The following is a 14,117-nucleotide window of genomic DNA, read 5'->3' on the forward strand; positions in this document are numbered from 1 at the left end:
TTAGTTATTCATGAGAGACAGAGAGAGAGAGAGAGAGAGGCAGAGACACAGGCAGAGGGAGAAGCAGGCTCCATGCTGGAAGCCCACTGTGGGACTTGATCCCAGGACTCCAAGATCACACCCTGGGCTAAAGGCAGACGCTAAACTGCTGAGCCACCCAGGGATCCCCCTTCTCTAAAATTAAAAAAAAAAAAATTTAAGATTTTATTTATTTGAGAGACAGTGTACACAAGCATGAGTTGTGGGGAGGGGCAGAGGGAGAGGTAGAAGTAGACTCCCCGCTGAACAGGGACCCCTCGCCCCCACAAAGGTGGGTTCGATCCCAGGACTCTGATCATGACCTGAGCCGAAGGCAGATGCTTAACCAACTGAACCATCCCGGTGCTCCTAAAAAAATTGGTTTTGAGAAAAATGGGCCTTTGTGCATGTCCTGGAAGGGCTTCCATTTTACAGTATGGAAATTCTGCTTATCTCTAGGAGTTTGCAGCCAGTACCCATGTGCTGGATTCCTGTGGTGGTGATGAGCACATGCCAGGCAGGTGGCTGGTTAGAGGCACAGGAAAGAGGTAGAGTTCCAGAGTTACCTCTGGGCAACTTAAGAAAAGGAAAGACAGTCTCTTGGTCCATCCCCAGTTTTTTTGCCCTCACAGCCTTGTGTGAGACACCTGGCCCCAATTTCATGGGAATGCTTTTTTCTCAAGATGTCCAGAGGGTAGGTAGATGACACAGCATGAGGAGCTGATCTTTAGAGGCTAGGACAGCACCGAGCGGGGAAAGGGGGAGATCCTATCCCTGCCTTCGCATGGACTTGTGCATGGTATTGGGAAAGCCAGCTCTCTCTCTAGCCTATTTTCCTTGCCTGCCAAATGAAGATATTGGACAACAGATCACATGGGCAAATAGACTTCATGTCAGATGCTGCTTTGGATCAACTGGTAGAGACTGGCTGGGGCTCTCCTGAGCCTGAGATCAGTGAGAAGGAGTGCTGTGATCCATTAGCAATGTCTGCCATGGATGTGGGAAAGAAAGGGGAGGTATGTTTGTCATTTCAGGTTCTTGTACATTTGGGCCTACTCTCTCTGGGGCCTGCTAATCCAAATAGACTCTTGTGTCTTCTCCAATATCTGTGTGGGATAGTAGAACACAAATTCTGGAGCCTGCCAGCAGTGGCTTCTAATCCCATCTTTCCTCCATGTACTAGTAGTTGTGTGGCATCTGACAAATATGACCTTTGACATTGACATGTCAAATTTGCCAAATGTAGCATTTGATATTTGACAAGTATGAACCACCCAGGCCCTGTGCATATCCCCTTTATCAGGGAGAGATGGACAAGTTAACAAGGCTGTCTTGTTAACAGACAAGGCAACAAAAACTTTGTGTTATGATGATATAGAGTGTTTTCAGAGAACTGAGTTGGGTGACCTGACTCATACCTAAGGGGCAGGCAAAGATTTCCTGGAGGAAGTAGCACCTAAGCTGGATTTTGAAGGATGAGCAGATATCATCCTGGGGGAAGGGAGCAGGGAGAGAGGAGGATGGACCTTGGCTGGGCTCAGATCATGTAGGGTGGTTGGCCTTGCCAGGGGAATTCAGTTTTTTTTTCTTTTTCTTTTTCTTTTTTTTTTTTAATATTTTATTTATTTATTCATGAGAGATGCAGAGAGGTAGAGAGAGAAGCAGGGTCCATGCAGGGAGCCCGATGTGGGATTCGATCCTAGGACCTCAGGATCATGCTGTGGGCCGAAGGCAGGCGCCAAACCACTGAACCACCCAGGGATCCCCTCAGGGTTTTTTTTTCTGAGGGTATGAGCCATTGAGGAGTTTTCTGCAAGGGAGTTTCATTAGCAAAAAAAATGTCTTTCTGGCTTCAGGCTAGATTTGGGGTGAAGGTGATATTGGAGGCCATTTCTGAATCCAAGTAAGAAATAATGACAGCTTGTAGTAGAAAATAAGCAGAGTGGAGCAGACCATCGAGAGGTATTTGCGGATTGACTGGATGTGCGGGACTCCAATTACCGAGGTTTCTAGGCCTCCATTTCATCATTTGTATGAAGTCATCTGCTCCTACAGTCATTGTGAGGTTTCAATGAAATGAGATGTGTACAGTGCTTAGCACGGTACACTATAGGTGCTCGATAAATGCTAACCATATCCATTACTTCCCAAGAGTCTGGTGATTCAGCCAGGAATCAACATGGTGAAATCAGGTCCCAGAGAGAGGTAAGAGGTTGAGTAGCACTGTACAGCATGTCAGGGGCATACTCAGGATTTGAACCCAGCTCTTCATGGTTCCTAATCCAAGGTCCCAATCCCACTCTCTTCCCCTTGGAGCTTCCTTCTGCACTGTGTTACTTGATGTTAGAGGAAAATAAGATTTCTGTGCTAGGTTGAATCACTTCCCTCAAAAAGATCTGCTAAAGTGCTAACCCAGATAGATACCTGTGAATGTGACCTGATTTGGAAGTAGGATCTTTGCAGATATAATGGAGTCAAGATGAGGTCATACTGGATTGGGGTGGGCCCTCATCCAATGATTGGTGTCCTCATGAGAAGAGAGAACTGAGCACAGACACCCACAGGGAGGAAAACACTGTGGGGGAAGCAGAGTCAGAGATACAGTGATGCAGCTACAAAGCCAAGGAGTGCCAAGGTGCCAGCAACCACCAGAAGCTAAGAGAGGCACGGAACAAATTTTCCCTCACTGCTTCCAAAAAGGAGCCACCTCTCCTGTCGACACCTTGATTTCTGACTCCTTGTCTCCAGGACTGTGCAAGAATACATTTTGGCTGTTTTGGGTCCCCCTCAGTTTGTGGTACTCCCCTGCAGAAGCCCGAGGACACTTTAGTCCCCTAAGAGGGAAGTCACTCTCAGATAGCATCAGCTGCTGTCAATGAATCAGGCCTGAACTCTAGGAGGACTTCTGGAAAGGAGAGTAGGGGCCTGGGAGCCTGGGGGTGGCATCACGGTGCTCTTAGAGTTACCTTGACCGTGACACGGTTTCCTGAGTGTGTGCGTCAGCTGTTGGCAATGTCCAGCCTGTGATAACCTTGAGGGATGACCCAGAAGAGAAAAATGTAGGCGATGGAGAAGGGAAATGATGCACTCATTGACAGATGAGAGGCTGCTCCTGGCTCATGGAAGAACAAGGCAGGAAAGCAACAACAATGACATAAGAATAATAATCACAACAGCAAATACAACTACCAGCTTCCTTGCCTTGGATCCAGCTACCTTCATCTCCTGTCTAGATGACTCAGTGGTCTAACTCTCCTCCTTATCCCCATCCTGGACACATTCTTCACTAGCTTCTATTTTGCTCTTTAAGAATTTTTTCAAGTCCATTCTGTTGAGGCATAATTTATAATTTATATAAAACTAAATATACCCACTGAAATATGGTTCAATGAGTTTTGATAAATGTGTGCATCTGTGTAACCACCAACACAATCAAGACCTAGATCATTCTTCAACACAGAGTTCCCTCCTGCCCTTCCCATCACCTGTCTGCCTCCATCTATACAGTCTGGTCCTGTGCAACCACTGATTTGCTTTCTATATCTGTAGATGAGCTTGGTCATTTCTAGAGTTTTAATTAGTGGCACCATCCAGTGTGAACTCTCTTTATGTCCAGGTTCTTTTGCTCGGCATCATGTTTTTGAGATATATCCACATTATTGCATGGATTGATGGTGGGTTCCTTTTTACTGATAAGTAGAATTTCATTACATGGGTGCACAATAGTATATCCATTCACCTGTGGATGGTCATTTGGGTTATTCTCAGTTTTTGCCTATTGTGAATATGGCAGATATGAACATTCAAGTGTAAGACTTTGCAGACATACGATTTTTTTTCTTGGGTAGATATCTAAGAGCAGAATTGCCAAGACAGATGGCAAGTGTATTTGTAAGTCTTTAATGTAAATGACGTAAAATAAAACTAAACCTAAGAGTTATAACTATGTACTTTCTAGAAGAAAGTACACTAGGAAATCTTTGTGACATTGGATAAAGCAGAGATTTCTTAAGACACAGAAAGCATATAAATCATAAAATACAAATAAGTGATAAATGGGGCCTTGTTAGGACTTTAATACTTCTCTTTGAAAGATCCTGTTGAGAAGGGTGATGCATGGAAGTGTTGAATCAGTATATCGTACACCTGAAACGAATATAACACTGTATGTTAACTAACTGGAATTAAAATAAAAACTTAAAAAAGAGAAAATAATAAAAATAGGATCTCAGAAAAAAAGAAGGAAGGAAAGAAAAAAAAAGAAGGAAGAAAGACCCTGTTGAGAAAATGAAAAGGCAAGCCATAGTCTGGGAGAAAATATCTGTAAGTCATTGATCTGACAAAGAACGTGTATCCAGAATAATTTTTTTTAAAGATTTTATTCATGAAAGACACAGAAAGTGGCAGAGACATAGAAAGAGGGAGAAGCAGGCTCCCTGTGGGGAGCCTGATGTGGGACTTGATCCCAGGACCTTGGGATCATGACCTGAGCCGAAGGCAGACGCTCAGCCACTGAACTACTCAGGTGTCCCTATGTATCCAGAAGATTGAAAGAAGTCCTATAACTCATGAATAAGAAGACAGATGATGCGACCTAAAAACAGGCAAAATATTTTAACAAACACTTCACAAAAGAAGACATGTGAGCTGTCAAAAAGTTCACTAGAAAGCATTCAACATTAATAGTCATTGGGAAGATAAATATGAAAACCATACCGAGATACCACTATTCACCCACCACAATGGCTAAAATTAAAAAGCATCACCGGTCCAAGGGTGGACAGGGATGTGAAGCAGCTGAAACACCCATACACTGCAGGTGGGAACACAGAATGGTGTGGCCACTTTGGAAGAGTGTGGCTTTCTTAAAATCATTTGCTTTTGTAAGATAGTGAAAAAAGTTCTTAAGATTTCCTCAGTGGCTTTCCATGGTTCTAAAATAAAATCCAGCTGTCCTGTGACCTATAGCATCCTCTGTGATCTGGCTCCTGCCATCCTCTGACCTCGTCTTGCATTTTTCTCCCCTGGGTTCTGTCCCTCTCAGCCATGTGACTTTTCTTCTGACCTTGAAGCACGGGTGCTCCTTTGCTGTTCCCTCTGCCTGGATGCTCTTCCTGTCCTTCATCTGGTGATTTCCATGAGCAAGTCTTCCCACAAATGTCCTCTTCTCAGAAAGACCTTGGCTGGTCATCACATCAGAAGAGGTGGCCCTTCCACCATTTCTCAGACTTTTAGCTTGTTTTATGTACCTCAGAAAATCTCCTATGTCTTTTCTCAGTATCTCCTCCCTTCTCCCCATTCTGCCAACTAGAAAGAAAGCTCCAAGATGGCAGATGGCACATGGCAGGGACCTTGCCTCTCTGTTCAACACTGTGTCCCATAGCATAGTGTCTGTTACACACGAGGACCTTCATAAGAGTCAAGGGGCCCACGTGTGACTTCATTTTCTTTTGCCCCTTGGAAGTCAGCAAGAGAAATAGGGTGAATCTGTTGAAATCCTCACCCGGTTCCCACATGAAGAGAGACATGCTCTAAGGAGGATAGACAACTGGGATGAGATCTAGACTGGAAACTTCTGTTTCTGTGTTGATTTGCACTCATCAGGATTTGAGCTGGACCTAGGGGCTCACTTAGTGTGGTTCCCTATTCTACAGGTGGGGACACTGAGCCCTGGCAGGTGGAGGTGGAGAGGGATGTGCAAACCTGGCTTGGGCCTCAGGGTTTGGCAGGGCAGGATTTTACTGGATTTGGGTGCCATCTTCTTGGGCAAAGACTTTTGCCAAAGTGTGGAGACAGACCCAGTCAGTGGGTGGATGGCTGAGAGCTTGGGGTCAGCCAGACTGAACCTCAGCTTTGACCCTGCCATGTGCTAGCTTGTGGTCTTGAGTGACGATTTTCCCTCTGTGAACCTCAGTTTCCTGCTCTGTGAAATGGGGACGCTGCTGCCGATGGCCATTCTGTGTAGCATCCTTAAACTCATTATGTGAGGAAATACATATTGCTCGGCTCAGTGGCAAGTGCTTAGCAAGAGCTTAATCAATGGTGACAATTACGATGATTGTGATTGTGATTGTACCTTCTAGAGCTCTGGTGAGGTTAGCAGGGCAATCGGGATCAGAAGAAGACTCCAGGGACAACCTGAGTGGCCCAGCGGTTGAGCGTCTGCCTTTGGCTCAGGGTGTGATCCTGGAGACCCAGGATCGAGTCCCACATCTGGCTCCTTGCATGGAGCCTGCTTCTCCCTCTGCCTGTGTCTCTGTCTCTCTGTGGGTCTCTCATGAATAAATAAATAAAAATATTAAAAAAAAAAGAGGACTCCATAGAAGGATGGAAGATATCAGTGAACTGTTGGTAGCCTGGGAGTATCCAGAAATCCAAATTCAGCATTTAGAGCAAAGACCCCCAACGTGGAAGCCCCCACTGGCCCTGAGCATCCCTACGATGCCTCCTCAGGTGCCAGGTAATCTGACTCTTGGAGTGGAGGGAAGAGACCTTCCTCAAGGCACCATGAAAGAGCAAAGAGCTGAGGGTGTTCACAATCAGGACTTCTGCCCTTGCACTTCCTGAGACTTTGGGCAAATTACTGAACTTCTCAGTTGATGAAATCTGGAAACATGGGAGGGTTCCTCCCTTGCTCACAGAATTGTGGGGACCCCCAGATGGAGAGGGGTGTTGAAAAGCACCAGGCCTGGTGCCGGCACTCAGGACGCCTCGGAGCAGAGGAGGCACATGGGCTGCACCAGCCAGGGCTTTTGCTCTGCCTGAGAAGTTGGAGTTTCTGAAGCTGCCCACTTGGCTCCAGAAGAGAGAGATTCCCAGACAATTTAAGTGCCCTGGACATGCCTGAACTTGTTGGTGCCATTTTGAATCTGAGAGGCTGTTGAGTTATATGAGTTCAGGGAAAATGCATCTGTACAACTTGTAACCCTATCTAGACCGGTGCAGGTTTCCTCCCCAGCCGAGGGAGGGGGAACAGGAATCCTGGGCTTTTACGAGCTTCTGAGACCTCACCCACCCTTTATCCCATCTGCTTGTCACAATAGTCTGGGAGATAGCCCAGGGAGATGCTAATGTCCTGGAGATCCAGGCGAGAGATAGCTGCTGACTTCAAAGGGACTCCATCTGAACTGGTGGGATGGGGGATGAATGATTGCAGCAACCTTGCAGGGCAGTGAGGTCCTCTGGCTGAGGGGACCGACAGGTCGGAGGCATTCATTCCTCCCAGCGATGGATCAGAGACCATGATGGGGCTTTCTGGCTTCGTGCAAGTCTGCCAAGATGCTAAGTGAAACAAGGGAAGTTGAACTCATTAAAGATAATTGGGAAGGAAAAAGGAAGCTAACGTTTATTGAGTTCCAGCCATGTAGCACAGGCCCCGTGGGGGAGGACTCATGACACCCATTTGACAGATGAAGAAATGGAGACCTACAGCAGTGAAAGGTCTTGCCCAAGGGCCACCAAGCCGTTAAGGCAGGGATTTGCCTGTGTAAGTGGTGACATTTACGCCTTTCACTCCTAACTTCCACTAGGTTGTAGTTAACACCTACTATGTGGTTATACTCGGGGTGGGGAGGCCCTAGCATCGAACCCAGACCTTGTTCTCTTGGTTCCCGCCACCACCATTTCTTTCCCTTCTTTGACTAAACCCTGTTCTCTCCTGGCAGCTTTTGCCTAGAAGACCCCTTCCTCCCCAGCGTCTGCTTGTGTTTCCGATTTGTACATCCGGGGAAGTCCTCCCTGACTCCCCAAGTCCTCCCCGTTCTCCCTGACCCCGAGAAAAAGTCAGATTTCCTATTCCCCTACCCGTGCGTGACACGTCCTGTTCTTCTCGACCTTACGACTCATCACTGCTCAGAAACACACTGCAGCATCCTTGGTTAACATCTGTGGATCGCACTAGACCTGAGCCTCGTGAAAGTAGACAGCTCACCTGTCTTGTCCAAATACTGGTGGAAGGGTAGTAGGGAAGCTTGCAGGAAGACCCCAGCCAAGCAAAAGGATCAATGAACACACAGATGAAGAAGAGAAGAGCCCAGAGATCAAGAGCCTCCAAGATGCCTTAGAAAGAGTCCTTCTCAGGCCTTCTGTCCCAGCTACTCAGATTCCAGGCAAAGGTGAAGGGCCAGACATTCTCCAGGGCTCCCATTACGAAGCCAATATGTATTTTGTATGCCATGTGTTTATGTTTTTCCCTTTGAAGACTGCCTGGAAAAGGCTAACAGTCATGGAAGTAACAAACACTTTGTCTTCTCTTCTCTTGCCAAAAGCAATCTTTAATCACCCCACCAAGTAATGGGCTCAGAATAGCATAATGGAAACAAAGTACTTAAAATACTTTCTTGGGTGGATAAACACAGCCGAGGGAAAAAAAAAAAAAAAAAAAGTCTTACACACCCAGCCCCATCCTTTTCACCGCATACACAGCTAGGAGACGTGGAAGGAAGAGAAGAAATCTTTCCCAAACAAACAGGTAATTGTAAATAGCCGGAACACACATATTTTTCATGATAGCGTGGTAGGTCATCCATCCTGAGGACGCTATCTTAGTATTGGCTGAATTCTTCCCCTCGCCCCGCCCCTGACCCTTTTAAAATCCTGTCACCAAGTGACAGAAAGGAAGTCTGACATGACCAGTTGGGGTGGGGGTGGGGGGGTTGTGTGTGGGGCGTGGGAGGGGGTGTGGGGGGGTGGTTCTCAAACAGTCTTTGAGAAGGATCTTTCTCAAATCTCTTTAGATGTGGGGACATTCTGAGAAGGGGATGGGTGGTGTTGGATAGACGTCCTCGTGAATCTGAATGGTTTACTTGTGTTTAGAAGAAGGGAAGGGGAATCTTTGCTGATTGGTGCCCACTTTGGCTAAAGCCAAAGCTGGGAAGAAAGTCATGAAGCTGTGGGTTACGGAATCCAGGATGCAGATTCCTAGTGGGATGCCAAGTTTGGTATGAGAGGAAACAGATGTTCATGCAGTGAAGATAGACTCTTTAAGACTACCACCTTCTCCAAGTAGCCTTCCCGGATTTCCCCAATGGGACTCCATCTCTACTAGGAGACCAATAAGAACTAGGAGACTTCTGAAATTTAGAAATGGTAGTATCTTGGCCAAGTTACTTATTTTCTCTGAACTTTGGCTTTGGCATCTGTAATGGAGGAGCTAAAAATATCTCCTTTGTAAGTATCCCTAAACATAAGACTAAACAGTTTGTGGTCAGTTTCTTGCTCAGAGCACTTACCCAGTCTGCTTAGAAGTCAGAATTACCCAGGCATGTCTGAGGGTCCCCTTGCAGTGAGGGTCACAGGGGAGAGAGATGCAGGCACGCAACTAGCATCTTTTTCCCGAGCTCTTGGGTCCTGGCCACTATGTTAGGTCCCTTTATGTAGATTGTCTCTTGCGTTCCTCACAGTGATAACATTTTCACGAAGGTATAATTATCTCCACTTTTCAGATGAGGCAACTGAGTTTCAGTGTGTTCAAATAACTTGGCCAGGGTCACACAGGAGGTGATCGAACCCTGCAGGCAACTTACTACACTCCTCACCTCCCTCCTGGTCCCCTATTGCCTGGTACAATGCACATAGGAGGTGCTCAGAACGTAGGTGTGGGGACCGTTGAGATGTCCCTTGCTCCTCGAATGCCTGTTCACTGACTGATCATCTATGAATAATTGCAAACATTTTGACTTTTTTTTTTCCATATATGAGCCTCATTGTCAGATATGAACGATTTATTTACGGAGAAAACTAACCTTTTGAGCACTTAGAAGAATATTGCACAATGGGCATTCACGTTTCTGGATGAGAACTGTGATCTGTTCACTAAAAAACTCTCTGTGTTAAGGTCAGTATATATACAGCCCGTGTATAAGGGGAAACAGAGAAGGATATTGGATGAGGAGCTTAAGATGATTTTTGCACTGAAAGGCAATTGATGAACACAGACCATGATATAGAAGTGCTAATTAAGTTGGAAGCCCAGTAACATTGGTCAGTCCATTGGACCCTTATAAACTGGGGACAGGGGACACCAGGTGTCATTGGAAGTTTTATGATTGAGAGTCTGATGCTTCCAGATCTGCTGGCACTTGGGTCTTTACATCTGCAGTTAGGGCAGCTTTGGTGAGCGTCTGACACATCCTTCCCCATCTGGCTCCCTCTTCTGGACCCTTTCTGCCCTCTGGCAAAATGGAAACATTCTGAATTTTGGCACCAAAAGATCTGGGTTGGATTCTCCCAGTCTTGACACTTGCCAGTGGATAAATTACTTAATCTTCCTAGGCTATGATTTTTCTCATTTGTAAAAATAGCAATCGTCTTCTTGGGAGGATGAAACCAGACAATAGAAGAAAATGGCTTAGCGCAGGGCCAGGCACTTACCAAGCCCTCGACTGAGTGCTGTCTCCTTCCAGGAGCCATTCCAGGTGCTAACACAACACAAGGAAACCGCCAAGGTGCTTAGTTGCTGTGAGGAGGAATAGACAGGAAACAACTGAATATTCGATCAGTGGGTGCTAGAAACCAGACCACCTAAAACAAGCAAGGGGCTAGAGACACTGGGAGGTGGGGAGTGCTATCTTATATAGAGTAGTAAAGAGATGGCATTGGGGCAGAGATCTGTAGAAGTCAGGGAATCAAACTTGTGAGATATAGGGGAACAGTGTTCCAGGCAGACGGAACAGAGAATGTGAAGGCCGAGGCCAGAACATGGTACGGATGCTTGAGGCAGAGCAAGGAGGCTTTGGTGGCTGGAAGTACTATGGCCGAGAGGGTCCGATTGCCACAGAGAAGGATACTATTCAAAAGGTGGCAGGAGATGAATTTGGAGAAATGGGAACGGATGGCCCAGATCCCAATGACCTTGAAAGGGCTTAGCTTTCCATCTGAATGAAAGCGGAAGCTATTTTAAGGAGTGACCTATATCCTTTTCTATCCTGCTTCCCCCCACCCCGCCCCCCCCAACACCAAAATTTTATCATGAAAAATTTCATGCCTATAGAAAAGGTGAAAAAAAAATGTGTATAAAACATCCATACAGCAACCCGGTGGATTCTACACTCAACACTTTGTTCTAGTTGCTTTACTACACTGCTCATTTATTTGCCCCTCTACCCAGCCATCAACTCATCCTATTGTTTTGTTGCATTTCAAAGTATATTGCAAGGATCAGTTACTTCACCGCCAAACCCTTTGGCATGCATATCACTATCCTGGAGCTCAATATTTGTTTATGGATTTTTTTTTAAAGAGAAAATTTACACACAGCAAAATGCACAAATTGTATCATTCTTTGAATTTGGACGAATTTTTGACATACTTGTGCCACCCACACCCCTATCAAGGTAGAGAACATTATCTACACATTCTTTTCCCTTTGCCCTGCCTCCAGGGAACCGCTGTTCTGATTTTTCACACTTGTTCCTGTTGCGTATTCCAGAACTTTTTGGGTAAGGCTTCTTTCACTCGGCACAGGGCATTTGAGATTTATACGTGCTATAACTTGTATGCATTTTTTTGTATGGACATACCACAATTTGTCCTTTCTCTTGCTGATTTCACCAGGGCAGATTCTAGCTTTTGACTATCTTACCTTTTTTAATTTAATTTAATTTAATTTAATTTAATTTTATTTTATTTTATTTATTTGAGAGAGAGAGAGCTTGAGCACGAGCAGGGGGGAGAGGGAGGAGGGGCAGAAGCAGACTCCTCACTGAGCAAGGAGCCTGATCTGGGCTGGATCCCTGGACCCTGAGATATTGACCTGAGTCAGGCAGGTGCCCCGGGCTGTCTTACCTTTTTAATGATCCCCTCTTAGCTGCAGGGCAAGGAGAAAACAGACTCCAAGACAAAAAGACGGAAGCAGTAGACCAGCTAGGAGGGCTCCTTGCAATTGTTTAGGCAGGAGATAATATGGTGGTAGCATTGTTTTGACCACAGCTTAAGCTCTTTATATACATTATCTCAGTTAACAAATGTCTTCTGGTTCTTAGAAAACTCCCTTCCCTTGGAGATAACCCATACTTTCTTAAGGAAAGACACAATTAATAGGCTTCTCTTTCTTATTCGATCATGTTAGTCACTTGGTCAAAGGTTTTCCAAATCTTCTCAGTTACAAATTTGCAAAGAGGAACTTTATAAATGGACTCTATCAGTTAAGGCACCTTGTAGGTTCAGAAGCTACTCCAAGCCTTCTGCCAAATGGGAAATGTCCAGAAAGAGATTAAAAGCTCTAAGTAGCTTTCGATCAAGAGGACTGGGGTTTGGGGTGGGGTGAGATGGAATATACTAATAATAACAGCTCATGGTTTTGAATACTTACTACAGGCCAGACACTGTGTTCAGCACTTTCCATACAGTTTCTTAGATATGAGGCATGAATTATGAACGTTCCCATTTTATAGAGGAAAGCAAGGATTTAAACCCACTGCACCTGCTTTGGAGCCGGCTGTCACCAATTGTAGTCGCTACGCCAATGTCCTTTCCATTGGAAAAGATGGCCTGAATAGATGTAATTGAACAAATTGATCTTCTTTCCTTCCCAACAAAGTTGATCCCAAATTGGTTAATAATTTTTTTTTTTTTTTGAAATTACATTGAAAAGGCTACCATTCAAAATGGTGACAGGAGCTCTAAGTGGGGCTTAGGGTAGACGGCTTAGGGGTAAGGGGATCAACTCATCCTGGCTTGCCTGGAACTTTCTCTGTTTTAGCATTGGAAGTCCTTGACAAACTGGGATGGTCAGTTATCTTGCTCATGGAAGATGGTCAGTGTCCATATGGAATGTTTCCATTTGTGATCTGGAGTGAGTGGTGAGCTCTCAACTAACTCCATGATGATGAATTTGCCCACCCAGGTACAGTTTCAGTTCTTGCCCTGCTCAGCCTTAGAACAATCTGGATAAGATCCCCTGGAGTAATAAACATAGCAGCTTGTACTGTTGATCAGCTTTGGGATCCTGAAAGCATTTTTTTCTCTCCTCTGCATGGATCAATGTCTCTCTAATTGCAGCTTGGGCTTTCCTGACTCCATGGCCATGGGCTGCATTCAGATCATTTCCTTTCTTACTTGGATCAGGGTACTGAGTTGCTAAACATTCTAGAGGCTTCAAAACCTCTTCCCTTTCATTCTTACCCACTTCTAAGTAGATGATCAACGAGAAGTATTAAGTGCATCCAGCCTCCACCTGCTTCTAAGGAAGACCCTAAATAATATAACCATGCCCAGTCAGTCTGATTTCAGAATCTATCAGTTTGAGCTGCACCCAGAACAGTGTCACAATAGGTCCACGAGAACTTAAAAAGAAAAAAGATTTCAATAGATCCTAACATATGAGAAGCTAAAGGGAGGAGGATATGTTAGACTAGCTCTTCCCAGGGAGGAGCCTTTTTAGGCGCTCACCCCTTATCTCACCTGCACGAATCTGCTTAGCTTTCTAATCCTATTTCTTTTATTTTTTTTTAAAGATTTTATTCATTTATTTATGAGAGACACAGAAAGAGAGACAGAAACATAGGCAGAGGGAGAAGATGTGGGAATGGATCCCCAGACCTGGGATCACACCCTGAGCTGAAGGCAGATGCTCAACCACTGAGCTATCCAGGTATCCCTCTAATTCTATTTCTTGAATCCTTGGAGCTGTCTCCATTCTTCTCCCAGTCTTGGTGCAGGCCACCTCCCTCTCTTACCTGGATCCTTCTAATTAGAAGGAGTCTTCTAATTGGTTGGCTGTTTCCATGCTTGCTGCCCCCTCCCCCCATTCTTTCTTCATCCCACAATGTGACTGCTCTTCTGAAATGCAAATCTCACTCTTGCTTTCTGGCTCTAAGCCCTGCAATGGCTCCCATGTGTGTGCAGGGTAGTGTCCAAATCCTTCCAGATCTGACCCATGTCTCCCTCCCCAGGCTCATCTCTTGCCGCCACTGGCTTGGAAAATATTTGAAGTTCCCCAGCTGTCTCTTCCTTGGATCTAATCAATCTAAGTTCCTCTGACTCGGTTTCAGATGTTCAAGGATGTGAGCTTTCCGTGTGTTAAGCATGACGCCAGGCTTTGCTTGTTCCCTGTCGCTGTGGCTGGTGTTCTAGTGTTGCCCCTCCAAAGCGGGAGGGAG

This window comes from Canis lupus, chromosome 26 (assembly GCF_003254725.2).
Source record: "Canis lupus dingo isolate Sandy chromosome 26, ASM325472v2, whole genome shotgun sequence".
NCBI classification, from domain to species: Eukaryota; Metazoa; Chordata; class Mammalia; order Carnivora; family Canidae; genus Canis; species Canis lupus.